At 40.2% G+C, this 25826-nt stretch overlaps 1 long non-coding RNA gene across 2 annotated transcripts; it reads left to right on the plus strand.

Annotated features, from left to right (window-relative positions):
• Positions 1 to 1288: 1288 nt before the first annotated feature.
• Positions 1289 to 25823, plus strand: LOC113906887. Of its 2 annotated transcripts, XR_003515013.1 has the most exons (5): positions 1289 to 3959; positions 11059 to 11224; positions 14485 to 14596; positions 18340 to 18526; positions 25122 to 25823. It is a non-coding gene; the product is annotated as an uncharacterized LOC113906887 (long non-coding RNA). The 2 variants fall into 2 exon arrangements; XR_003515014.1 differs by lacking the exon at positions 11059 to 11224.
• The last annotated feature ends 3 nt before the right edge of the window (positions 25824 to 25826 follow it).

The raw sequence follows: 25826 nt of genomic DNA on the forward strand, positions 1-25826 counted from the left end.
CACTCAGTTGTGTCTGACTCTTTATGACCCCATGGACTAAACAGTCCATGGAATTCTCCAGGCCAGAAAGCTGGAATGCGTAGCCTTTCCCTTTTCCAGGAGGGGTCTTCCCAACCCAGGGATCGAAGCTAGGTCTCCCACATTGCAGGCAGATTCTTTACCAACTGGGGAGCCCAGTCAGATATTCTCATGGTATAGATTTTTCTGGGGTTTCTCGGGTGGCTCAGTGGTAAAGAATCTGCCTACCAAGCAGGAGACCGGGGTTTGATTCATGGGTTGGGAAGATCCCCTGGAGAAGGAAATGGCAGCTTCAGTGTTGTTGCCTGGGAAATCCCTCAGACAGAGGAGCCTGGCATGCTATACAGTCCACAGAGTCACGAAGAGTCAGACACAACTGAGCGACTAAACAGCAGCACAGCCTAGATGTTTCTAGTCTAGGCCATCCATGTATACGCTAGGTGGTAAAACAAGTAGTTACGGGGTAGACTCTGAAACCAGACCACCATCTTTAAATCTAGACACTGCCATCAGCAGCGTCACCCGACCTCTCTGGCCCCCTGTTTTCTCACGTGTAAAGTCCACCCCCCCCACCACCGCCATCGAGTTGTGACAGGGGCTATTGCATGTGAAGCAGCTGGCCCATGGACAGCCCTTACTGCTTTTCAGCTATGGCTGTATGTATGTTGTTCCTGTGTTCTTGTCTTACTTGCTCTTTCTGACCATGCTCCAGCCTCCTTGATTCCAAGCCCACAGATAAGTTCATCCTCGACCGAGTTTCTGTCTCTTTTCAGTCCATTTTGTTTGACTGGCCTCCCCTCACACCACATCAGTGATTTTTTCCAGGTCTCAATTCCTGTTCATTTACCCATAACTCTTAAACAAGCATGGCCAGCATCTTATTTCCACTCCAGTCTGATGGACACATTTCTGCTTGGCTACCCAGCTTACCAAGTCTAGCACCATGGCAAAGACTGAGCAGGCTTCCTTGCTCTTCTCCTTCTTGAGCTCCTTGAAGTGAGTGCAATTGGAGGCAAAACCAGGAGCTCGTGATCACAAAGACAGCTCCAGCATCCACCCACGGTCTGGGAGCCTCAGGAAGGTCAGTGAGAAACTAGGTGCCAAATATAGATAGGCAACACAAGGGCAAGTTTATTTGCTGAAAACAATTTTAGATGTAAGAAGGATATTTTTTTAAATCATATTCTTTTAAAAAACTGTCTTTGTCAAATCCATCTTCTCAGAGATTTTTGCATCACTGAGAAGGAAAAAATATAAATAAAAATTTTATCTTTAGATAGCACATTAAAATATGTGTATTTTATATATTACATATATGTATTTTTAAACTTGTAAGTGTGTGTGATAGGAGCATGGATGGCCAGCCACAGGAATGGGAGAAGAGGGAATTACATTTAATGAAGCTGGGACCTTTCACGTAGACCTTTCAGACTTAAAAAAAATTGTTGATTTTACATGCCAAAGTCTTGAAAGGGCCTTGACGGCTCACGGCTTTGGTGTATTTTTCCAGATGGCAGATGCCATTTTGTGTTTTGCATAAACTGACTAAATTTGCTTGCTCTTTGTACTTATTTCAGAGGCAACCATTCTTTGCTTTCAATAGGACAGAAGAGCTCCTTGGCACTGGAATCCTCCTGGTCTGGGGAGGGAGGGATGGTTAAGGGACTGTTCTGAGGATGTGCAGGCATCATCCCAAACTTCCTACGTTCACTCTGAGGAAAGAGGGCACACCGGGGCATTGAATCCCTGCTCCCTATGGATATCTCTGACTCTGTGAGCAAGTCACAGAAAGCAAATTGTGCTGGAGAACTTCTGAAAGCTATTTTTTCCAGTTTTCCCATCTTTACTTCCATGGAGAACAAATAGGTTCATTATGTTCTTATTTCAACTCCTCTCTAGCCTAACTACTAGTTGTATGACCCCTTAATGTAATTCCTTTGTACTTCAGATTTTGCAAATATATATATAATGCTAATAAAAATAACACATCCTTCAGAATTTGTCCTAAAGAGTCTGTGAGTAAATCCAGATAAAGGATTTAGAACAGTGCCTGATATATGGTAAATGCTCAAGAAATTTTGATCATTATTGTTGTTATGATTACAGTCCATGGGAATTTTCAGTTTTTTCTCATTTTCTGCTGATTGACCCTGCCCTACTCCTGTCACCATTTTGCTGACTCTTTGGGTCATTCTTTATGGAAATAGGCTGGCAATAGAGTGGTTACACTATTGGTTTTGAAGTCAAATAGAATCAAGTTGAAATTCTTGAAGTAACATTTAATAGCTATATCTTCTCCACAAGTGACTCCATTTCTTTAAGCCTCAATGTCTTCATCTATAAAATAAGGATGATCACAACAGTACCTACCTCATAACATCTTGAGAGGCTTCAATGAGACAATGCTTGCAGTGTCTGGCAAGAAGGCACAGCTTGTTATGTATGTTATTATTTTTGATGCTCCAAATTTTATCAGGGTAGGACTCTTCTAAAAGACACCTAGAAGCTTGTCAAAGCTCCAGGGCTCCAGTTTTATGTCAGCTACCCTACCAGAAAAGAGGGCAAGCACAGAAATAGAAAGACGCTATGAGGCCATGACTTGACAGAGACTCTTTGCCAAATCATGTCACTGATTTGACAGAGCTGCGTATCAGTTAACATGAATTTCAGTTCCAGTTAGGAAACTCACATTCCTGAGTGGGCCCTCCCAGCTCATTTGCATTGGAGATTCCAAAGGATAGGAACTATTGGGATAGGCATGGAAGCGGTATTCTTCTATCCTAAACTCCCCAAATAAAGCATAGGGTGAGGTAGATAGTAAGGAAGAAAAAGTTACTTGTGCTGGTAACTCAAGGAGGAATGTGGCATTTGCACATTATGGAATATTCAAATTTCCCATTTTCCAAAATGTATTTCTTCCCTCAAACTAAAAATGGATAGAAATTGCATCTGTGAGTGAAAGAAAGCCCTCTAAACACTATACTTGTGTTATTGGACAGCTGAAAACTGTCTAACTCATGTTTGCCCTTTGTTCTCTAAGGATCTCCATAACTGAATAATGAGAAAACCAAAGAGCTCTTGAAACTTTGCCCCAAAACTAGAAGGAAACCTGAAAAAACTGAGGAGCGTGGAATAAGGGAGCGTGAAAAACAGCAACAATCTTGCAAATATTATTTAGTGTGTCCTCTTAGATTTGTTTCAGCCTCTCCCTGCCTGTGACTTCTAACAGTAAGAATAAAATGGGTTTGAGTTAGGAGGAAAAGGCACTGACATAACTTCTTTTCTCAGTTCTGATAACAACTCTGTCTTTGTCCTTGACCTCATACTTAGAAATTACTCAGAATGTAGAATTCTACAATGATCACTAACAGTAAAATAAGACAGGAAAGTAAGTTTGAGCAAGAGGCAAAGAAAGTATATATCAAAGGAAAACGGGAAGAAAAGTGGGAAAGAATAGGAGGAATCTATATTATTAAAATGGGGAAGAAATTACGTAACAGAGAAAAAGAAAAAAACCTTTACATTATTGTAACAGAGATGGCTAGCTGACCCACCAAGATTTACGCTCCCCTTTCACAGTGCAGAACTGTTTCTGGGAATCAATTGCTCAGCCAGGGACTGTATTTCCCAGACTCTCTTGCACGGATGTGGGATTATGTGATGAGCTCTTATCCCTGGAATATGAGCTGAATTGAAGAGATGGTTGTCACTTTTGTCTTCAGTTAAGACTGTGTGTAGTTTCTCTGTTCTTTGTCTGTCTGTCTCCCTCTCTCTGTCTCTCACCATCCTCTGGCTGGATAATACCAGGACAGTCTTGATGGCATCCATATACAGGAGATGCAGAGCCACAACATGACAAGAATCTGGATTCCTGACTCACTCTTTGAAGAAGAGCAGCTAAGGACAGCCGCCCAACCAGAAATGGCCACGTTAGACCTTTGGTGAGTGAGACATACACTTTCGTGTGTTAAGCCACTGAGCTCTGGGGTTTATCTGTTATACCTGCAAACATGACTTAACTTGACTAATAAGGAAATTGATACCAGAAGGAAGCTCCAGAAATGGTTGCTTTTTCTTTTTCTCTTTGCTTAAAAACCAGTTAATCATTTCCTGATATCCTCTTTTTCTTCTATGATGTTGTCAAGAGCAGCCAGTAACAGTCAGCGTGTGATATTTTTCACCTGTAAGCACAAGAGTCACGTGGTAGGACTTTCAAGTTACTAAAGGCAACAGCTTTGCAGAGTGTTTTTCTACTTCCTGCAATGGATCTCCAGCCCTCCAGACTAATATATCTGCTTCTTACAACTTGGCCACAAAGTCAGTGCCGCACATGTTAGGGTTTTGTTGCAGGACACCACATCTGGTACCAAATAGGATGGTCAAGTTTAGTCAGAAAAATAGAGAACCTCTCATGGCAGAGATAAGGCAATGTGTTCACCAGACTGTTTCTTCTCCCTGGACACAGGGGGAGACCACACTGGCCTTGCAATTTTAACTGAGGCTTCAGGACCAGTTCTTTGTAATGGCATGTCAGCAGGAGTCCTGGGCCACGTTTGGTCCAGGAAGTTAAGAATACACGCGTGCTTTCTCTGTGTTCTCTCCTTCTCTTCCTCGGGGGTTTGGAGGGCGTGTGTTCAGATAATGTAGCTACAAGGTAGAAGCCACTCAATGTAAATCTTGAACAAGAAATAACCTTATTTTTAAAAATAATTCAGTGTTAGTTATTATTCTTATTTGGGGGGTGACCAAAGATTTTTAAAAATTTTTTATAGAATTTTTGAAGGTTATACTCCATTAAGCGTTATTAAAAAATATTGGCTGTATTCCCTGTGCTGTACAATACATCCTTGTAGCCTACCTACACACAATAGTTTGTTCCTCCCACTCCCCTACCCCTGTAAGGCCCCTGCCACTGGTAACTACTAGTTTGTTCTCTGTATCTGTGAGTCTGCTTCTTTTTTGTTATATTCACTAGCTTGTTGTACCTTTTAGATTCCACATGTGAGTGATAACGTATGTGGAATCTAAAAAAAAAATGTGTATTTGTCTTTCTCTGACATTTCACTTAGTATAATGCTCTCCAAGTCCATCTGTGTTTCTGCAAATAGCAAAAATCCCATTCTTTTTTATGGCTGAGTAGTATTCCATTTTGGGTTTCTAAGGTGGCTGTAGTGGTAAAGAATCTGCCTGCCAATGCAGGAGACATAAGAGACACAGGCTCAGTCCCTGGGTTGGTGAGATCCTTTGGAGGAGAGCATGGCCACCCACTCCAGTATCCTTGCCTGGAGAATCCCATGAACTGAGGAGCCTGATGGGCTACAGTCCATAGCATCTCAAAGAGATGGAAACAACTCAGCACACAGGGACAGTATTCCATTGATATATACACACACACTACATATTCTATATCCATTAATCTGGTGATGGACACTTATTTTGCTTCCATATGTTGGCAATTGTAAATAATGCCACTGTGAACACTGGGGTGTATGCATTTTTTCAAATTACTGTTTTTGTTTTTTTCCTACAGATATATACCCAGGAGTATTTTGTTATACTATTCAGAGTTTGGAGGTTGTTACTGAAATATACCTATCCCATTCTGCTAATGTACTTGAAATATTCCCATCAGGAAGGAATTCAATGTGAGCAATTAGAGGTTTACAGGATCTTTGGGAGGGCTGGGAAATAAAGGTCAAGGGAGTTGTTCAGTTCAGTTCAGTTCAGTTGCTCAGTCGTGTCCGACTCTTTGTGACCGCATGAATCGCAGCACACCAGGCCTCCCTGTCCATCATCAACTGCCAGAGTTCACTCAAACTCATGTCCATCGAGTTGGTGATGCCATCCAGCCATCTCATCCTCTGTCATCCCCTTTTCCTCCTGCCCCCAATCCCTCCCAGCATCAGAGTCTTTTCCAATGAGTCAACTCTTCACATGAGGTGGCCAAAGTACTGGAGTTTCAGCTTTAGCATCAGTCCTTCCAAAGAACACCCAGGACTGATCTCCTTTAGATTGGACTGGTTGGATCTCCTTGCAGTCCAAGGGACTCTCAAGAGTCTTCACCAACATCACGGTTCAAAAGCATCAATTCTTTGGCGCTCAGCTTTCTTCACAGTCCAACTCTCACATCCATACATGATCACTGGAAAAACCATAGCCTTGATTAGATGGACCTTTGTTAGCAAAGTAATGTCTCTGCTTTTGAATATGCTGTCTAGGTTGGTCATAACTTTCCTTCCAAGGAGTAAGCGTCTTTTAATTTCATGCCTGCAATCACCATCTGCAGTGATTTTGGAGCCCCCCAAAATAAAGTCTGACACTGTTTCCACTGTTTCCCCATCTATTTCCCATGAAGTGATGGAACCAGATGCCATGATCTTAGTTTTCTGAATGTTGAGCTTTCAGCCAACTTTTTCACTCTCCTCTTTCACTTTCATCAAGAGGCTTTTTAGTTCCTCTTCACTTTCTGCCATAAGGGTGGTGTCATCTGCATATCTGAGGTTATTGATATTTCTCCCAGCAATCTTGATTCTAGATAGTGCTTCTTCTAGCCCAGCATTTCTCCATAGCAGTTAAATAAGCAGGGTGACAATATCCAGCCTTGATGTACTCCTTTTCCTATTTGGAACCAGTCTGTTGTTCCATGTCCAGTTCTAGCTGTTGTTTCCTGACCTGCATGTAGGTTTCTCAAGAAGCAGGTCAGGTGGTCTGGTATTACCATCTCTTTCAGAATTTTCCACAGTTTATTGTGATCCACACAGTCAAAGGCTTTGGCATAGTCAATAAAGCAGAAATAGATGTTTTTCTGGAACTCTCTCGCTTTTTCGATGATCCAGCGGATGTTGGCAATTTGATCTCTGGTTCCTCTGCCTTTTCTAAAACCAGCTTGAACATCAGGAAGTTCACGGTTCACATATTGCTGAAGCCTGGCTTGGAGAATTTTGAGCATTACTTTACTAGCGTGTGAGATGAGTGCAATTGTGCAGTAGTTTGAGCATTCTTTGGCATTGCCTTTCTTTGGGATTGGAATTAAAACTGACCTTTTCCAGTCCTGTGAGAAGGGAATGGCAAACCACTTCAGTATTCTTTCCTTGAGAACCCCATGAACAGTATGAAAAGGCAAAATGATAGGATACTGAAAAAGGAACTCCCCAGGTCAGTAGGTGCCCAATATGCTACTGGAGATCAGTGGAGAAATAACTCCAGAAAGAATGAAGGGATGGAGCCAAAATAATAAACAATACCCAGTTGTGGATGTGACTGATGATAGAAGCAAGATCTGATGCTGTAAAGAGCAATATTTCATAGGAACCTGGAATGTCAGGTCCATGAATCAAGGTAAATTGGAAGTGGTCAAACAGGAGATGGCAAGAGTGAATGTCGACATTCTAGGAATCAGTGAACTAAAATGGACTGGAATGGGTGAATTTAACTCAGATGACCATTAGATCTACTACTGCGGGCAGGGATCCCTCAGAAGAAATGGAGTAGCCATCGTGGTCAACAAAAGAGTCCGAAATGCAGTACTTGGATGCAATCTCAAAAACGACAGAATGATCTCTGTTCGTTTCCAAGGCAAACCATTCAATATCACAGTAATCCAAGCCTATGCCCCAACCTGTAATGCTGAAGAAGCTGAAGTTGAATGGTTCTATGAAGACCTACAAGACCTTTTAGAAATAACACCCAAAAAAGATGTCCTTTTCATTATAGGGGACTGGAATGCAAAAGTAGGAAATCAAGAAACACCTGGGGTAACAGGCAAATTTGGCCTTGGAATACGGAATGAAGCAGGGCAAAGGCTAATAGAGTTTTGCCAAGAGAATGCACTGGTCATAGCAAACACCCTCTTCCAACAACACAAGAGAAGACTCTACACATGGACATCACCAGATGGTCAACACCGAAATCAGATTGATTATATTCTTTGCAGTCAAAGATGGAGAAGCTCTATACAGTCAGCAAAAACAAGACCAGGAGCTGACTGTGGCTCAGATCATGAACTCCTTGTTGCCAAATTCAGACTTAAATTGAAGAAAGTAGGGAAAACCACTAGACCATTCAGGTATGACCTAAATCAAATCCTTTATGATTATACAGTGGAGGTGAAAAATAGATTTAAGGGGCTAGATCTGAATGATAGAGTGCATGATGAACTATGGACGGAGGTTCGTGACATTGTACAGGAGACAGGGATCAAGACCATGCCCATGGAAAAGAAATGCAAAAAGGCAAAATGGCTATCTGGGGAGGCCTTACAAATAGCTGTGAAAAGAAGAGAAGTGAAAAGCAAAGGAGAAAAGGAAAGATATAAGCATCTGAATGCAGAGTTCCAAAGAATAGAAAGGAGAGATAAGAAAGCCTTCCTTAGTGATCAATGCAAAGAAATAGAGGAAAACAACAGAATGGGAAAGACCTCGTCAAGAAAATTAGAGATACCAAGGGAACATTTCATGCAAAGATGGGCTCAATAAAGGACAGAAATGGTATGGACCTAACAGAAGCAGAAGCTATTAAGAAGAGGTGGCAAGAATACACAGAAGAACTATACAAAAAAAGATCTTCACGACCCAGATAATCATGATGGTGTGATCACTCACCTAGAGCCAGACATCCTGGAATGTGAAGTCAAGTGGGCCTTGGAAAGCATCACTACGAACAAAGCTAGTGGAGGTGATGGAATTCCAGTTGAGCTATTTCAAAAAGATGATGCTGTGAAAGTGCTGCACTCAATATGCCAGCAAATTTGGAAAACTCAGCAGTGGCCACAGGACTGGAAAAGGTCAGTTGTTACTAACTTTCAAAAAAACCTCAGTTGAAGTTGAGGAATCACCAGGAAGCCAGGCTGCTGCTGACCTCAGCTGCCTGCAGTACTGAAAGAGGTGGTTCTTGGGAGGATGCTCAGGAGCCCACACCTATCTCCATGCCCAGTGCCCACACACCTGGTAGTGGCTACTTACTGATAGAGAAAAATGGTCTTTACTTCTCCCTTCAGGTGATTGCATCTCTCAATGGCAGGTTCTACCAAGGTACCGTACTGGCAAGGGAGGCTGAGAAACGTAGTTTCCAAGCTGTCATCCCTTGTGGTTCAGAGGGACACTTAGAAGGACAAAGATGGTACTTACAGAGTCTCGACAAGAAATTTCTAGTACACGTGCTCCTTGTTTTTCCCAGAGGAAATTCAGGTGGTCACTCTTCTCTCTTGAAAGCTCCTTAAGGTTAGATCTTAATCAATTCTCTATCCCCAGGGCTAGACTGAACCAGACAATAAATTGTTCTGAGTTGATCTGAATGGAATGACAACAGGATGAATAGCAAAGAATAAAGCTGTCCCCTTTTTAAGCTGGATTTCAAGGTCTCCTGTTCCTAGAATCTGATGATTCTCCCTAATGACTGCCCTAGATTCTGCCCCAGCTTGTCATTTTCCTTCCTAACCTGCTCAGAGTGATCATGAGAGATGTTTGCTCAAGTGACTTGAAGCTTGAGTTCTAGGTCCTGTCTGCACAGTGAGGAGAAGGATTTGAAAATAGTCTGTTTTATTGGATCCATGGAGATTGTCAATTACATATTTTTTTGCTTTAAACTGCATTATCAAGTTGGTTGTGTAAAGTTAGTCAAGGTATTTCTATATTTTATTCATATGGTTCTAAACAGAATCTTCATGTCCTACCAGAGTTGGGGTCTCTTTGGAAATATGGAGTTTATGATTCACCTTGGGATAGAATTTGGAGTATTCAAAATGAAAAAGGAACGGGGTGGATTTGGGTGTTTGGAAAGCCTGTTCAGCTGTAAGAAAAGAATATTCAGGAAAGGGGGGACCTGGTGTGATTTCCTCTGAAAAGGCACAGAGTTAAAACTCTATGAAAGATTAAAGACATCCTCTTGAAATTTATTTTTCTCAGTGAAAAATGGGTAAGACTATTGTGCCTATGGTAAAAATAATGGCAGGGTGACTCAGACTTATTTACAACCATCAAAGAAATGAAAGATATGGATCATGTCACTAATTAATCTTTTTATCATTATCAAGTGGTGACTGTATCCAGCTAAAGAGTGCTGTGTGCATAATAGCACAATCATGGGGGATGTGATGATGTAACAGCCGCTAGTGTCCAGCATTTAGCCTCTCTTTTCCATTCCCACCCACCCTGGTCTCTGGCTATATTTAGCTGTTTTACACAGTGTACCTGGACCAAAGTCTGTTTTATAAAATTAAAAGAGTAGAGAGGAGAGTCAGAGTCTTCATAGAAAAATCAGGCTTCACGATGTTTATTTCCCTTGATTACCCATGTTCCTTCTTGGTTAATGTATTTTCTCCTATGTTGCACCTAGAATCATGACTGAAATACAATCATGAGTTTACTTTGTGTAAAGGGAAGTAGGGCATTGAGCAATCACCTAATGAATACAGTCAAGATGGTTAGTGAATCTGGAAAATTCCACTCTCAAAAAAATTACTTTCTCTACTCCATAGCAGATTTCCTCTTGGCCTTAATTATCCACAGAGTTGTCCAATTTTCTGATAGTCTTTACTGTTGTTGACATCACCTTAATAATTTATTTAATGGATTTCACTGGGTTCATTTGGGAGCCCTTTCTTCTTAGTGGCTTCTTTTATCAATTAATTTATGTATTCAATAAACATTGAACACTGTTCCAGTTATCTATTGCTGTGTAATAAGCTACCCTAAAACCTAGTGACTTAGTGCAATAATTTTTTATTACCACATGTAGTTCTTAATGTTGATGGGCTCAGCTGGGCAGTTCTTTCTTGAGTCCCACATACAGTTGTGGTCAGATGGTAGGAGAGGCCAGAGCCACCTTCACTCTGCTCCTGTTACTGGGCTCGTCAGGCCTCTCTCTCTTCCCCCACATGATTAGTTTGGGCATCCTCAGAGCTTGTTGATCTTTTGGTAATCAACCTGCTTCCCTTGTGACCAACTTTGTCCAACACGTGTATTCTGAAAAACTTCATGTGGAAGTTGCCAATCCTCTCTGACCTAGCCCTAGAAGTCATCTTCTCTCCTCTATTTGTCAAAGTGGTCACCGGACTTGACAATCTACTTCTTGGACTCCAAGAGTTGGAGATGGAGATTCCACCTCACAATGGTGGAATGTCTTGAACCTTCAAAGATGACCACCTAAGATGACAGTGATCACCTCAATACCAAGTTACCTCTGGCACCTGCTATGTGACAAGCCTATGGTAGGTGCTGGGGAAAAGTATTGAGTAAACCAGGCACTTGTGGAAATTAAAATCTAGCTTAATTAACTTTAGTCTGATGTGGTGGTGTTTACAATCAACTGCCCAACAGTGGATCTCAAAAATCAAGTATATTTGGTGATGAAACTGACAAAACAGCTATTCTGATCATTTGTGGTCTGGTTATTTTGACTTTCTCAATAACCCAACTGAATGAAATTCGTGGTTATCTAATCTATAACCTGATAACAAACTTGATGAGCTGATTCATCTCTGTATTTTTAAAAACATAATCTGAACAAAATTGGGATATTCATCTGTGACTTCACATTTGAGTTCCTGCTGGGCATGGAGGATGAAACCAGCTTTTTAAAACTCTTAATAGGGAATGTGAGAGAAGCTGAGAAATCATGTTTTGCTCCTGATGAGCTTCTATTCTTTTGAGTAGTTCTGATCTAGTGAAAGTGGGGTAACTGGTGACGATGACAAGCAAGAGGGGAACCCAGACAACACTTGCTAAACTAGACAGGCAGGATCTTTCAGTTTCCCTCCCGAGAATTTTCTTTTGGGGAGAAGTAATGGGTTATTTGCCTGTGTTTTCTTGTCTCTTGTATCATCAAAGGAAGGTGATCAAGGTTTGTTAAGTAAAAGGAGATTTCAGGACAGGAATGTTTGCAGAAGAATCAGTGCTGTTCAGCAATTCTCAGATCTTATTGTTTTTGGCACAGTTTGTGTCCATTCAGTGTAACAGCTATGAGGGGCTGGGGGAGGGGGCTTGTGATGACACAAGAGATACCTTGACATTTCAGAGACAAAGGTCAACGCCCGAAAAGGTCCAAGAGTATGAAGAAGTCCTGGGCACACTTGTCAAGTTCCCTGCCATGAAACCAGTATCATACTGGGCCTTCTTAGGTTATGTCTATATACTGTGTTATCTTAGCACGAAAAGACATCCTAAGGGGATATTTTATGTAAAACAACAACAATAATATATACTTGGCCTTAATTACAAGAATGGTTCAAGCAAAACTAAATTTTGGCCTCATTGTCATACAGTGAGTCTCATATATCAATCCATTCACTTTAACTTTGTAGCACATCCTTCATCAATATGCAGACTTGTCTCATACTAGTGAATCTTGTGTCCCCTAGGTATGACTTACTGAATTAAACTTCTTTCCATTTCTCATGCCAAGTTACTTATCTGTCTGAAATGCCTATTTCTACTTTACCTGGAAATTCACAATAGATGTTAACAATCACTTATTCTTCATGCGGCCAGCATATATGTACTTGATGTGTTTTGTGTTAGGTTGTTATTTTGTTCCTGATTTTAGATATATCACTTTATAACTTTTCATGGGCACCTAATTTGCCCAGTTAGTTGGCAAACTGGCAGGAGATTATATACACAGCTGTGTGTGTGTGTGTGTGTGTGTGTGTGTGTGTGCACGTGCAGTAAGTCACTTCAGTCGAGTGCTGGAAAGCCCATACGTGACTGTATATATGTGCACTCAGTCGCTTCAGTCATGTCCAACTCTTTGTGACTCCGTGGACTGTAGCCACCAGGTTCTCTCCAGAAGAATGGAATTCTCCAGACAGTACTGGAGTAGGGAGCCATTCCCCTCTCCAGAGGATCTTCCTGACCCAGGGATCGAACCCATGTCTCTTACATCTCCTGCATTGACAGGCCGGTTCTTTACCAGTGCCACCTGGGAAGTGCAACTACATGTGTATACATGTTCACACACACATAACTATACATGTATGTATATATACACACATAATTATACATGTGTACACATGCACACATACACAGAAGACTTCTTCCAACAGCTGATTGACATGCTCTATGTTCCACTTTCTTTTGGTTTTTGTAGGTTAAAATCAAGTAAATTATTTTATAATTACATGATGAGTTGTATCATACATATTATAATGGATTATTCAGATTTTTAAAGCATCTTAACTTCTCAAAGATGAAAATAGTCTATATTATTGCTCATCTTTTCCTCTGAGAAAGTTCTTTTCATAGATTCATAACAAACATAAATACTTGAACTATATAAGTACTTGTGATTGATTATTTAAGTAAAAAATGTTAAAAAAAAAAAGTTTTTTTTTCTTTGCCCTAGAAATGTAGAAGTCTTAATTCTCAACTTGAGGCTACCAAGCCTTTGAATTTCCATGTTGGCCTTGTGGGAGTTTATCAAGTTTTGTTTTTATAGGTTGTGAGGGAGTTGCAAGCATGGCTTGGAGGACTTGATCTGTTCCTTTATGATGTTTAAATATTCCTCCCACTCAGACTTCCTAAATGAACAAACAGTTTAAGTAGAAACTTGAGGTTGGCCTCAGGAAAAACTCCTGACCATCATGTCACCTCTGCTTGTCCCTGTTCTAACTAATTTGCTGTCCCTAAAATCTTTTATATGCAAAGTTTGGTGCTGGTGCTGCTAGATAAGGGGCATCTCAACTTGACTGATTTCAGGGCCACTAGAAAATATTTCTTATTCTCCAAATATGATGAACGATTTCTACATTCCTGGTGTTACATTAACATGGAATAAAGCTTTCTTTTCATAATGAGGCACGTATTTAGAATATAAATCCTGTTGGAAGCATTGATATAATACTGGGTTCTTTCCACCTAAAATGATAATGACTAACAGATAGTTTTTGAAAATAATTTTTGATTAGGGCAAGATATCGATTGAATTTAGGACAATGGTAGGCCACTGCATTCTTAAAACAGTGGGTTCAAAAGTAGAATATCCTTACCCTATGGAGAATCCAAAATGACCCATTGAAGTGCAGAAAAAAGATGTTAAGTCTTTTATTTATTTTAATTTTACATTTCATCTTAAAGTTGGTGTGTTTATTTTTTGAGGCACACAATATAGAAACACATATGTAATTTGTAAGTAAAAATACACATATTGGATATGCCTCAAAATTTTTTACTGATAGAGGCACATGATCTAAAAGGTTAGAAACCAAACTGCTTATAAAGAATGAATGTGGATGAGGTCTTGACAATGCTACGTGGAGTAACAGGAAATAGTTACAGAACAAGTGTTTACAACCTCAGAATTCTGACTCCAGTTATTACTGATTTCAGTTCATTGATCAATAGGTAGTTTACTAACTTTCAACCTGACGCAGGACAGTCCCTTTTAAGATGTTGAGAAATTGCTCAATTTTAGGATGTTGACCGAAGAAAGTAGATTTTAATCATGCTTTTTTTTTCATTTTGTTTTCTCAAGGGTCCCATGGGAACAGAAAGTTTTGAGGGTGTTTACTGTTTGTGCAAGATGACTGGTTGGGTAAAGAAGTTCAAAGTTTATTATCTGCAGAACAAATAAAGCCTGGGCAAAGGTAACTGAAGTGAATGTCTCCCACCTTGTCCCTTGAGCCTGTCTAAGGGGATGTTTGCGCCAAAGATTGCATAACTGAGCACCTAAACTATGCAAGTCAAATGGAGAGGAGGTGCATTTTAGACTCCTACTGGTTAAAAAAGTCACTGTCTTTTATTTTTCTTGGTTTGAGAGGCAGTTGATGATGGTGCCTATATGAAAATCATTTTAGAAATCTATTTTTGGATAAGCTATTTCTAACTATCTGGGGTTACTTGTCAGATAGCATCTGAGTGGCTGAATTAGAATGTTTCCTTCTCCCCCAAATGTAGACAGAACATAGTGCTAGGTAAATACTAAAATAAGTGTACTAATTCAAGGTTCATCTGGACTTTTATTGTTGGTGCTGATTAATGACATCAAGGATAGCTAGACTGTTCTTGTGATTAGTCCATAGTAATTACTGACAAGTATTCAGAATGGTCAAACATATGATGTGAAGCTCAGCTATCTTTTAGAAGATAACAGCCTATGCATAAATGTTGATAGGAAAGAAGTAGAATGTGATTGAATGGTTGAGCTTAAGAACTTATTATTGGGGGAAAAATGCTTTAGGTCTCAAATATTCTTATTAACCAAATATTTACTTTTCATTCCCATTTTTTGGATTCTTTGTTGTTTATATTGGAACTTGATGTTTAGAAAGCCAGTTATGGAGGCTTTTTATATAGTACAGTCATGAAGTGTGATAATAAATGAGCCAGAAGCCAATTGTGGATAGAGGTTTTATAGATTAAAGAGTTGACCTTTCATTTTAGAGTAGGTATTGCAGAATTTTATGAATTTTTCTCAAATATGTTTATCATCTGAAGACTTTTTATCTCAAATAAGTATTTAAGAAAGGGTTTAAACATTAAGAACAGAGCGATCAGAGTGAGACTCTGTCTAGTTTTTGGATGGTTGAAAAAAACTTCCAATAGGATTAATAATGTGTTGTGAGAAATCCACAAAGAATTGCCTCTTTGTGTGTGAGTATGTATGGACAGACACAGTGATAACTAAAACTGTCTACTTGTTCAGATTATTCAAATAACCATAACACTTGCTGGTGTAATTTAAATTAAAAAAAAAAAAAAAAACAACCTTCAGTTTCCCAATATGGAACAGACAAATTCCCATTACTAAAGCCTAAGCCTTTCTATGACCTTGGTTTGGAATTTCTCTTAGACCACCTATTCAAGTGGAAAATAACTAAATACAGTATAAATTTAGATATTTGGAAGTACCAAAGGCTCAAGAGACACTAAATTGAATTGTAAATGGGTGTGTAGATTCTGGATTCTTTCAAAGTCCAGAGTAGACAGCTACATTTCTGAGTCTATAAACTTGTAGTTTTTCCTGAAAATAATGACCTTTGGAGGCTTACCACATTGAGTGTGTGACTTGTCCGTCCCACCTTTAGAAGGAGCTGCTGTCTGTGGAAGGTTGGTGACTGTGGGAACATGTGAACGCTGCGAGAGAAAGTGAACTGTGTGGTAAAGATGATGGAACAGTTTGTGATTCAAAAATAGCCTTGGAAACTTGCAGCACCTATTAGATCAGCCAACGAATCATCATAAAAACAATAGTTCTCTACCCGGGGACATTAAGGCATTTGGTGAAGAAGATGACAGGATGGAAGAGACAAACGAGAGAGACAGAAGGAGAGAGCCAGAGCGAGGGCGCCAGGAGGCGCATGGCTGGCGGGCTGCGAGCTCAGAGGCCTGGTTTTCCAATCTGGCACTGGCCTTGATGAGTCTGTTTATTCAGCTACAGTATCAGACGTTCCCTTTTCCTGCCCGAAGAAGTCCCCTTTGAAGAACTGCTCTGCTGGGGAGTAGTTTCCCCTTGGACGGGCTAGTCCTGTTTGCAGACCTAAAGGAAAAGCGCTGGAAAGGCCACAAGAATGTTCTTTAAAGCGATATTCCAGTGCCACGTGAGGGGAGGATGAAATAGCCGTAAAAGATGTATTTCCTGGTTGAGGTATTTTTTTCCCCTCTCGAGTGAATTAGGCGCCGAACAAAGGCGTCACATGAATGCGCCGGGGTCAGAGGTTCTTGGGGGCCCTCCAGGTCTGTGTGGTCAGGTGATGGCTCGGGGTGGGAGGGGGGGGGGGGCAAGTCAAGCTTCTGTAGGTAGACCTGGAGTGAGGAAAGCACACCTGTGAGAGGCGGAGAAAATTCACTGGACCGGCATTCCACTCCTGCAAGTCTTTATCTGCAAAGGAATCAGTGGTGGTGACTTATCAGAGCACCAGCCCATGCCTTCAAAGCAGAGTGGCAGACGGAACCCGAGTCACTTGCGAGACAAGGTTCATAATCAAACTGGACCATTCAGAAATTGACACGTTCAACTTTGGAGTATTTCATGTTAATTTCTTAGATTTCAGTGGCCTGTTTTTACTTTTCAAAGAAGGTTTTCATCTAGCCCTCATGTTAATTCAGTGAGGTAACCAGGGTAGATGGCCGGTTCCTCACTTTGCCTCTTTGGAAAAGGATGGAGGCAAAGAGAGATGGTTCTCTAGCTCATCACTGGCAGGGGCAGAACGACAACCCAGGTCTCTTGACTCCTGGACCAGGTCTCTTTCCTCTGTGTTCTTGGGACCTGTACAAAGTGATGATGGGAGTTTCAGAAAAAAGGAAGGTGACATTCTCCATCTCCTCCCAGGCACATAGAAAAGTGACTGTGACTTTGAAGCCACCGCTTTGCTGTGTCCAAACGCTCTCTCTGGGACTGGCCTTAGGGAGGAGATTCAAAGTGAAACGTTCAGAGGGGAAGTCTCATATTCTAGTCTCTGCGGCTGCCCATGCCTCTGGTGGGTTTGTTCAATCTTTACCTGCACCACATAAAACACGAGTTCTCCAGAATGAAAAGGGTTCTTTGTTCCATCTCTGAGATGAACCTTTCAGTAAGAGACGCCACTTCACAGTGAGGCCAGGCTCTCCAGGAGAGGGGATGGGACCCACACACTCTCCTTGACTCCTGCCCGAGCCTCTGTGACTCTTGGAGTCTCTCAGGGCCTAGGAGTGAGGTTCATGCAGTGCCTATTTGAGGATTAAGAGAGAATCAGAATTTTCTTCTGGGGAATATGGATTTGTTTGTCAGAGCTCCAGGGAGAAACCTTTCGAAGGGGTCTTATATACAGGCTGCCTTTCCTGCTTTGATATATACAGGCTTGTATTTTATCTATTTCTGGGTGTTTGTCTTCTTTCTACATGGAGAGCTGGAGTTGCTCGACATTGAGCCATATCTCGTAATTATTTGTATCCTCTAAGGCTTCCTAGTGCTTAAAATATCTGATGGATGAATGGGAATCCATTTTCAGCCAACCCCTTATCCAAGCCTATAGTTTGAATCAGAATCACCTGGGAAACAGGCCTATGTACTTTGAAATAAGTCCTGAGATGAATCTCATGTGAATCAAAGTTGGAGAATTACTCTTTATCCTTTTTCTCCTTGGCTTTGAGAGTTCTTGGCGACTCTGAACAGTGCTATAAACGCAAACACAATCTCAGATTTCCGTCATGTTTTCTCATGTGCAAAGTTTATTTCTCAACGTTCGTCTCATTTAATCCTAATGTAATGGGGCTATGTTAATAGCAGTCCTATGATATGGATTCTTTTTCCACTCCCTTTACGGAGAAGGACACAGGGGAGCAATAGTCTTGGGCTCACATAGCCAATCTGTGGCAGAGCCTGCATTCATTCCAAGTCCTGTGATTCCAGGTGCTCTGCCCTTCCCCACCACAACTCCTGCAACTCCATCCCTTGGCAGGCATTGCTGTTATTTGTGTGGAAGGTGTTGTTCCTGATAAGACTTGCAGTCCACATGGCTGGGAGCAGTTACCATGATACAGGAAGCCAGAAGAAGCAATGGTCTGTTCTCCTAAAGAAGTCTGTAGTAGAATAAGAGGTAAGGCTAATAATGACGTGTCCTTTCATGCAAATATCAGAGTACCATATTTTGTGCTCGTTATTAAATTGGAAAAGCAGAACTGGGTACCAGGTGAGAAAAGAGAGTCCTTTCAGAGAAGGACAGACTGTGTGTTTGGTGATGGGTGAGTCATCTGATGGGTGAACTCTGTTTTCCTGATTTCATTTTACTGGAAATGCTGACGGAATGGGGAGCAGGCTGAACCTCTAGAAATGGCTATGTGACCTGGAGTCCCAGGGATAACCGGGCCAGCTCTGTTGAGATTGGTTTTGTTAGATGTCTGGGAGGTTTGAAGCTAGGGAGGTCCAAACAAGACACCTAAGGAAGGAGTCTGGACATAGGGAATTCTGTGTTGGGCGGCAGCTTTCCTCTCACTTAATTTAAAAGGTCCTGAATGCTCCAAAGTCCACTTGACACTCAAGGGAACATGTAGCCCCACTTGCAGAGGCAATTTAGTGGTTGCTAGACTATTGTAAACAGAACTTTCTGGATGGCTGTTTACTCTTTGATTAGTTGCAATATACAGATAGCCATCAGAAATGGAGACTTGTCAACTGAAAGAAGAGGTGGGCCTGAAAGCTCTGCTTGTCCTGATTCCCTTCCACCCAGCTGGGGAAGGCACACTTCTTTCATCATGGAGTAACAGATGATTGATATGACTGTACCCTGATTAGAAAAGCTTTCATTTTACTTGTGCATGGTACGTGGAATTAGTTAAGGGTTGCACGGGGAAAGAAGTGATGGACTATTGTTCACATTAAATTATAATGACAGCCTTCCTAACCACTGTGTATTTATTATGTAAGAAAAGAAAATGTCTGGTAAAATTCTGTATAGGTTAATAACACCTTCATAATATACTCCTTCTTTTCTATTGACTTGAATAGCCCTCCTACTGACTTTTAATGGATTATTAGAGTTAATTACATCAATTGCAATATAATTGATTCTTAAATACTATGTAGAAACCTCATACAATTATGGAAAAACAAAAGTTATCTAGACATCTCAGATCAAAAAAGATTTGGAATTCCTGCACATTTAATTTCTGATAATCACTAGTCAGTTTGGACATTAAGATTGCATGGTGTCCTGTTTTCTCTTTGCTAGGTTTTGACAGAATTGATAGTTTTACAACATTTAACTCAATACGCATGGAAATATAAGATTAAAGCTGTGAATGCAATTTTTTTTTCTATAAAAAGATCACTTCATGGCTTAAAAGCTGAAATGTGTTACCTGCCTAACATTGACAGAAACAAACTCAAGGGAAAATCAAAAGTGAATTTGATGTTGAATTTTAGAAATCTCTCTCCACAGGTGTAAAGATTCCTGTGGGTCTTAGGGTTTGTTACCTGAGGGCTTTAAAATGTGGCGAGGGGATGAACTGCCTAAAGAGGCAAAAAATTTCTCGCATTTTATTACCCTGACATGGGTTATGTGTTCTAATGTCAAAACCACTGGTTGAAAAGTGAAGCATCATTAATATCTGTTATTTGATGTCACATAGATCAAAAGAAAGCCCTGTAATAGAGTTGTTTGAATGCAACCTTTTCATTTTTAACTGATTTGGGGAAACTAGTTTATGGGTATTGACACAGTTATAAATGTGAGTTTTCCCAGGGATTCTGCTTCACAGACACAGATTTCTAGACTGTGCTAACATGCTCTACAAATAAGTGTATAAAAGGGTGATACCCTGAGGTGGCCGACTGGTCACTGGAATGGGTATCAGCAGACTTGATGCTTTCTCTTAGCCCTTAGCTCTATGACTTAACCTGACTGCTGCTGCTGCTGCTGCTAAGTCGCTTCAGTCGTGTCCGACTCTGAGCGACCCCATAGACGGCAGCCCACCAGGTCCCCCGTCCCTGGGATTCTCCAGGCAAGAACACTGGAGTGGGTTGCCATTTCCTTCTCCAAAGCATGAAAGTGAAAAGTGAAAGTGAAGTCGCTCAGTCATGTCTGACTCTTTGCGACCCCATGGACTGCAGCCTACCAGGCTCCTCCATCCATGGGATTTTCCAGGCAAGAGTACTGGAGTGGGTAACCTGACTAGGTCTTACCATTCTCTTCTGAACTCTCCCTACTCTCAATCGCCTACCTTTAAACTCTTATTCTCTACAGTAACTCATTTGGTTCTTAATATAAGCTGGCTTTTTATCAACATGCATATTGTATGTCAATATGCCTTAATATGTGTATGTATATATGTCTTACTGTGTTAACTTGTTTATAAGTTTCCAAGGAGAGGAGCCATACCATATACTGTGTCCTTATAACATAACTGTAGTTTCCTAGCACAGAAGAGCTGCTGTTTGACCAGCCAACCCACTCCCGAAGGAAGTGTTTACATTTATTCCCTTAATGTGCTATAATGAGAATCATGACAAAACATCCCATTTATTCATAATGGTTTAACCTTTAAAAAATTGTACTCTATGTTATTTTATGAAACTTGGAGTTTTAAATCAGATGCATTTAAGATGGAAAATTTCACTCATTTTTTTTCATACATTGAAATGCAGTCCCATTTCCAATGGGATTGTTATTAGAGCTCAAACAGCCTATTCTAAAGATCATCTGGAAGAGCACTGCATGACAATAGCCATGAAAAGCAAACAAGGAATTAAAAGGAATGAGGACTTAGCTTAGTAGTCATCAAAGCAAACTATGTACTCATCTGAAGCAATACACAATGGTAGTGATACAATTAGCACACTTTTTTGTGATAGAGAAAATAACCAAAAAGATTAGATTCCAGGAACAGACCTAAGAATATTGGGGAACTTAACAGATATTATGGAAGCATTGCCAATCAGTAGCTAAAGAATAGATTGTTCAGGAAATGGTACTGAGACAACTGGCTCTCCATCTGGACTCATAACATACACAAAAATAAATTCCAGATGGAATGAAACTCTAAACAGAAAAATCAAATCTATACAAGTATTGGAAAGAATTATGAATGAATCTATTTAAAAAATATTCTTAGGTGAGAAGGTCTCTGTAAATAAGATGGGAAATCCAGAGGCCGTTAAGGAAGAGCTAACAGAGTTGATTTTATTTAAAAAAGAATCATAAAGTTAAAAGAGAAATGGCAGAATGGGACAAAATAATTGACTTATGCATTACCGAAAAAAGAGTTACTATCCATCAAATTAATGAGAAAAATATAAATAACTCACTTAAAATGGGCTAAAGATATAAAATAAACAATCTTCAGCAGAAAATGCAGATGGCTAAGAAATATTTGGAAAATATGCTCAACCTCATTAGTGGTAAAAAAAAAAACTGTACAATAAGGGAACATGAGTTGCCATTTTCTATGTATCAGATTGGCAAAAAGTAAGGAATTTGATTGGATGTATCAGTTAAAATGAATGAATATCTAGACTGCCAAGGATGGATGTCAGTAATATGCTGTTAGGTGAAAGAAGCAAGTTGCAGAATATACATTGTATTATGTCATTTTGGTAAGCCTTTTAAAAACATGTATATACATGTATTTTAATAATTATTAAAAATTATTTATGCATCACCAATGTATGACATTATCTTGTATAGTAGTTATCTCTTGGAATAGCACTAAGCTGAGTATAAGTATACATCTCTATTCTTTGTATTACTTTTCAGCTGGAAAACATCCCTTTTATTATGCTTTATTTAACACTCATCAAGCTGAATAACTGATCTTTAGGAGGCAGTTACAAGTCATTAGTTCATGGGGTGTAATTGAATTGAATATTATATGAACATAGTGCAGTATTTTATGGAATCTCAGTCAACTCTGATTAAATTCTTCAAGTCAGTCTTGTTGAATTGGGTCAATTAAATAGGGTTCTGGCTCCCTGTGGTTGTGGTCAAATCCTGTCAAGACCTCTTCTATCTTTAGGTTCCTGAGCTTTGTGCAAGGGCTGTGGTAGATCTGCCTCCTCTGTCAGTTGTAATTATTCCACGTGACATCCACAGGGCACTTCTCACCTGCTTCATGAACACTCTGTGCACTGAATAAATCACCCCAGCCCGGAACACAAGCCATCAGTGAGGTTAAACAAGTCAATGTAAATAAAGTCTTGTGATTAGTTTGAACTTGCTTCCAAACTGTTTTGTTAGCAAGGAGTTAACAAGTTCAGACTTTTGGTCATATGGGTCTTTAAGGAAAGCTTTTTTTTTTTCCCCATTCCAATGACTTCCTGTCCATGGGAAAATGAGAGGAAATGAACCTCTAACAGGAGGATGGACCCACCCTTTTCCAGTCGTGTGGCTAATTTGTCAGGTGTAATATTGGCACCTGGTGGCTTGTGTTGGCTTCCTGCCCACCCTCGCTCGGGAGGTATCCAAATACTTGTGCTAGGCGGTCGAAGACTTCAAAGCCATTTGTAAGGGAAAGGATATTGTCATTAAAGAACTTAGTGGTGAATACTCCCAATCATTTAGTGATGTCAAGATGAAAGGAAAATTTTAAAAACACATCATCTAGGGGTTTTTTTTTTTTCCCCTGATGTGTCATATGACCTGCTAAAACAAAGCAATGCAGTTGATTTAGTAATAATACATTTTTCAAGACCATGTATATATTGATTGAAAGTCTACTTTTCCCGTTTTTGAGAAATTAGCAAAGGTATTAATTACTTATAAGAAGATAATGAATTATTTCTTTAAGGGTGCAATTCTTCTTGCTCAAAAACATCCTTAAGTAGATACTCTCTTCGTGCCTGCCAGTGGATTATTTCCCTTGAATCAGAAGGGGAAACTACAATAATATCAAGTGGATCTGATAAGTGAAAAAGGACAAGGTGGGTCTTCAGAATTCATTGGGAATCTTGGATAGGCACAGCTGGTTCAGTTCCATACCTCCCAATTTTTAGCTAGAAATAATTACTGCCTTTTGAACAATGGTATCATTAATTGTTCAGCAAGTCAAGGTGAATTTGTCCACAAATTGTGATTAACCAAACTGTAATCAGTGGTCATTAAACCATAACAAATTCTGCATAACAATGGAACTTCTTTTAGTTTTTATATTTAATGTAAGCTATATTGGCTTTTGTATCTAAAACTCTCACAGCAGAATCAGTATTCATGAATATGGAAAATAAGAAGAATCTCTCTAAAACATATATTCACCAACTCAATGACATGAGTTTGAGCAAGCTCCAGGAGATGGTGAAGGACAGGGAAGCCTGATGAGCTGCAGTCCATGGGGTGGCAAAGAATTGGACATGATTGAGCGACTGAACAACAACAAAGCATATATTCATGGTGTCATTACTTGTATTAATAAACCTCAATCAGTTGTCAACAAATGATCAACAAATATTTATTGAATTTTTAATGGTCTAATAACAGTATTAGAAATTTACATGTTAGTTACATAAGTTATTAATTGTAAGATACTCTTTGAATGTTTACGCAATTAAAGAGTATATAGTTGGATTTAGGGCTTCCCTGGTGGCTCAGTGGTAAAGAATTTGCCTGCAATGTAGGAGATGCAGGAGACGTTCCATCCCTGAGTTGGGAAGATCCCTGGAGGAGGGCATGGCAACCCGCTCCAGGAGAGTGGGTTCTTGCCAGGAGAATCCCATGGACAGAGGAGCCTGATGGGCTACACTCCATATGGTTATAAAGAGTTGAACATGACTGAAGTTACTGAGCACACACAAACGCTTCGTTGGATTGCTCTGGCAGGGACTGATGGCTTCCATAGGGCTACGTAAAGATGCAGTACGTAGGGGTTCCTCAGCCCTGTGAGTGGATGGCAGATGTTTCAGCTATCCAGAGATCTTACACTCTTTTGCAATTTAATCTGGCAAATGTGAAACAAACACATGAACAATTAGAAATAATACATTATGTGTTATAAACTATAAACTGGGTGGGAGTTTAGAAAAGGGAAGATCAATGTTGATTGAAATAACATATGAGGAAGAGGTTAATTTTCTGAGTCTTAAGAATAACTAGTATTTAGACAACCCAAAAGGAAAACAGTGGGCGTTTTAAGTGAGTGGGAACCAGGAATGAGGGTAGAGTGGGAAGGTCCTTTGAGGAGGTCCAGATGATGGCAGCATCTGGCAGGTTCTGGTGTGGTAGGAAATAGGGTAGATTGGTTTGGTGTTAATAATATGAATGGTTCCCCATCCAATTAAAATAAATAAATAAATTTAAAAAATAATATGAATGGTCTTGTAAGCTCAGCAGAGAAATTTAGGCTTCAAAGTATAGGGTGGGGGAGGGCTAATGTCATTTAAATAGTAATTTAGGAAGGCTTTTCTGACACTGATTTTAGAATGACTACAACAGAGAGAGGCTGTCAGAAGGGAGAGATTTGTTAGGGGGCTCTTAGGGGAGAAAGGGTTAAAAGACCAGATGGTGATGGTTGAAATGGATAGAAAAAAAATGAACTCAAGAAATTTTGAAGGAAGGAAGGAGGGATGAGTCTAGAAGGCATTGGTTATAGGGGTTGGGAGAAGAAAAATAAGTCAAAAATGACTCCAGAATTTCTATCCTAAAAGGCTGGGTGATTGATAACACCACTGTTCTCTTGATGAAGGAAAATGATGTGTTCTATTTTTAGTTTATATTTGGGATCAGTTGGATGTCCCATTGGACTATCTTACAAGCAATTATAAACATGGAACAAGTGAGTAACCAAAAGGCCAGGAAAAAATTGATGGTTGACGGCTGCACACCACCTGTAAATCTGGATTCCACAGCCTGACATTCAAGGTCGCTGCCACCCAGCCCCATCCTACCTATTCACACTCATCTCCGGTGGCCCCACAGTCTGGGCCCTCCTCTGGCCCAATCAGTCAGCAAACTGTGCTTTTCTTTATTTTTTCTCCTTGGAGTTTGTATCAATTATTGCTATTCTCTATGCCTGGGACGCACTCCCTAAATCTCTAATTATTAGCATGTCTTTGTGTGTTAGGGCCAGTGCAGGTCCTTTCCATTTGAAGATGTTTTTCAAAAGCTCCAGTGCATACTCTTCTCTTCTGAAGTACTGGAGCATTTACAGCTTGTGCTATTTGTAAAGCACTCAGTCATATACGTGTCCATGTTCTTGTTTAATCAGGTCAAACATGAATACCTACCTGGTTTTGTCAGTGAAAATATACATGCCTTGAGGGTAAGGATCAATGTTCTTGCATCAGTTAAGAATTATATTTCACTACTGAAAACAGAAACTCCCAGAGTGGCTGTAAAACACTGAGAGTCAAAGTCACTCAGTCGTGACCGACTCTTTGTGACCCCATGGCCTATACAAGTCCATGGAATTCTC

This window comes from Bos indicus x Bos taurus, chromosome 16 (genome assembly GCF_003369695.1).
Source record: "Bos indicus x Bos taurus breed Angus x Brahman F1 hybrid chromosome 16, Bos_hybrid_MaternalHap_v2.0, whole genome shotgun sequence".
NCBI lineage: Eukaryota > Metazoa > Chordata > Mammalia > Artiodactyla > Bovidae > Bos > Bos indicus x Bos taurus.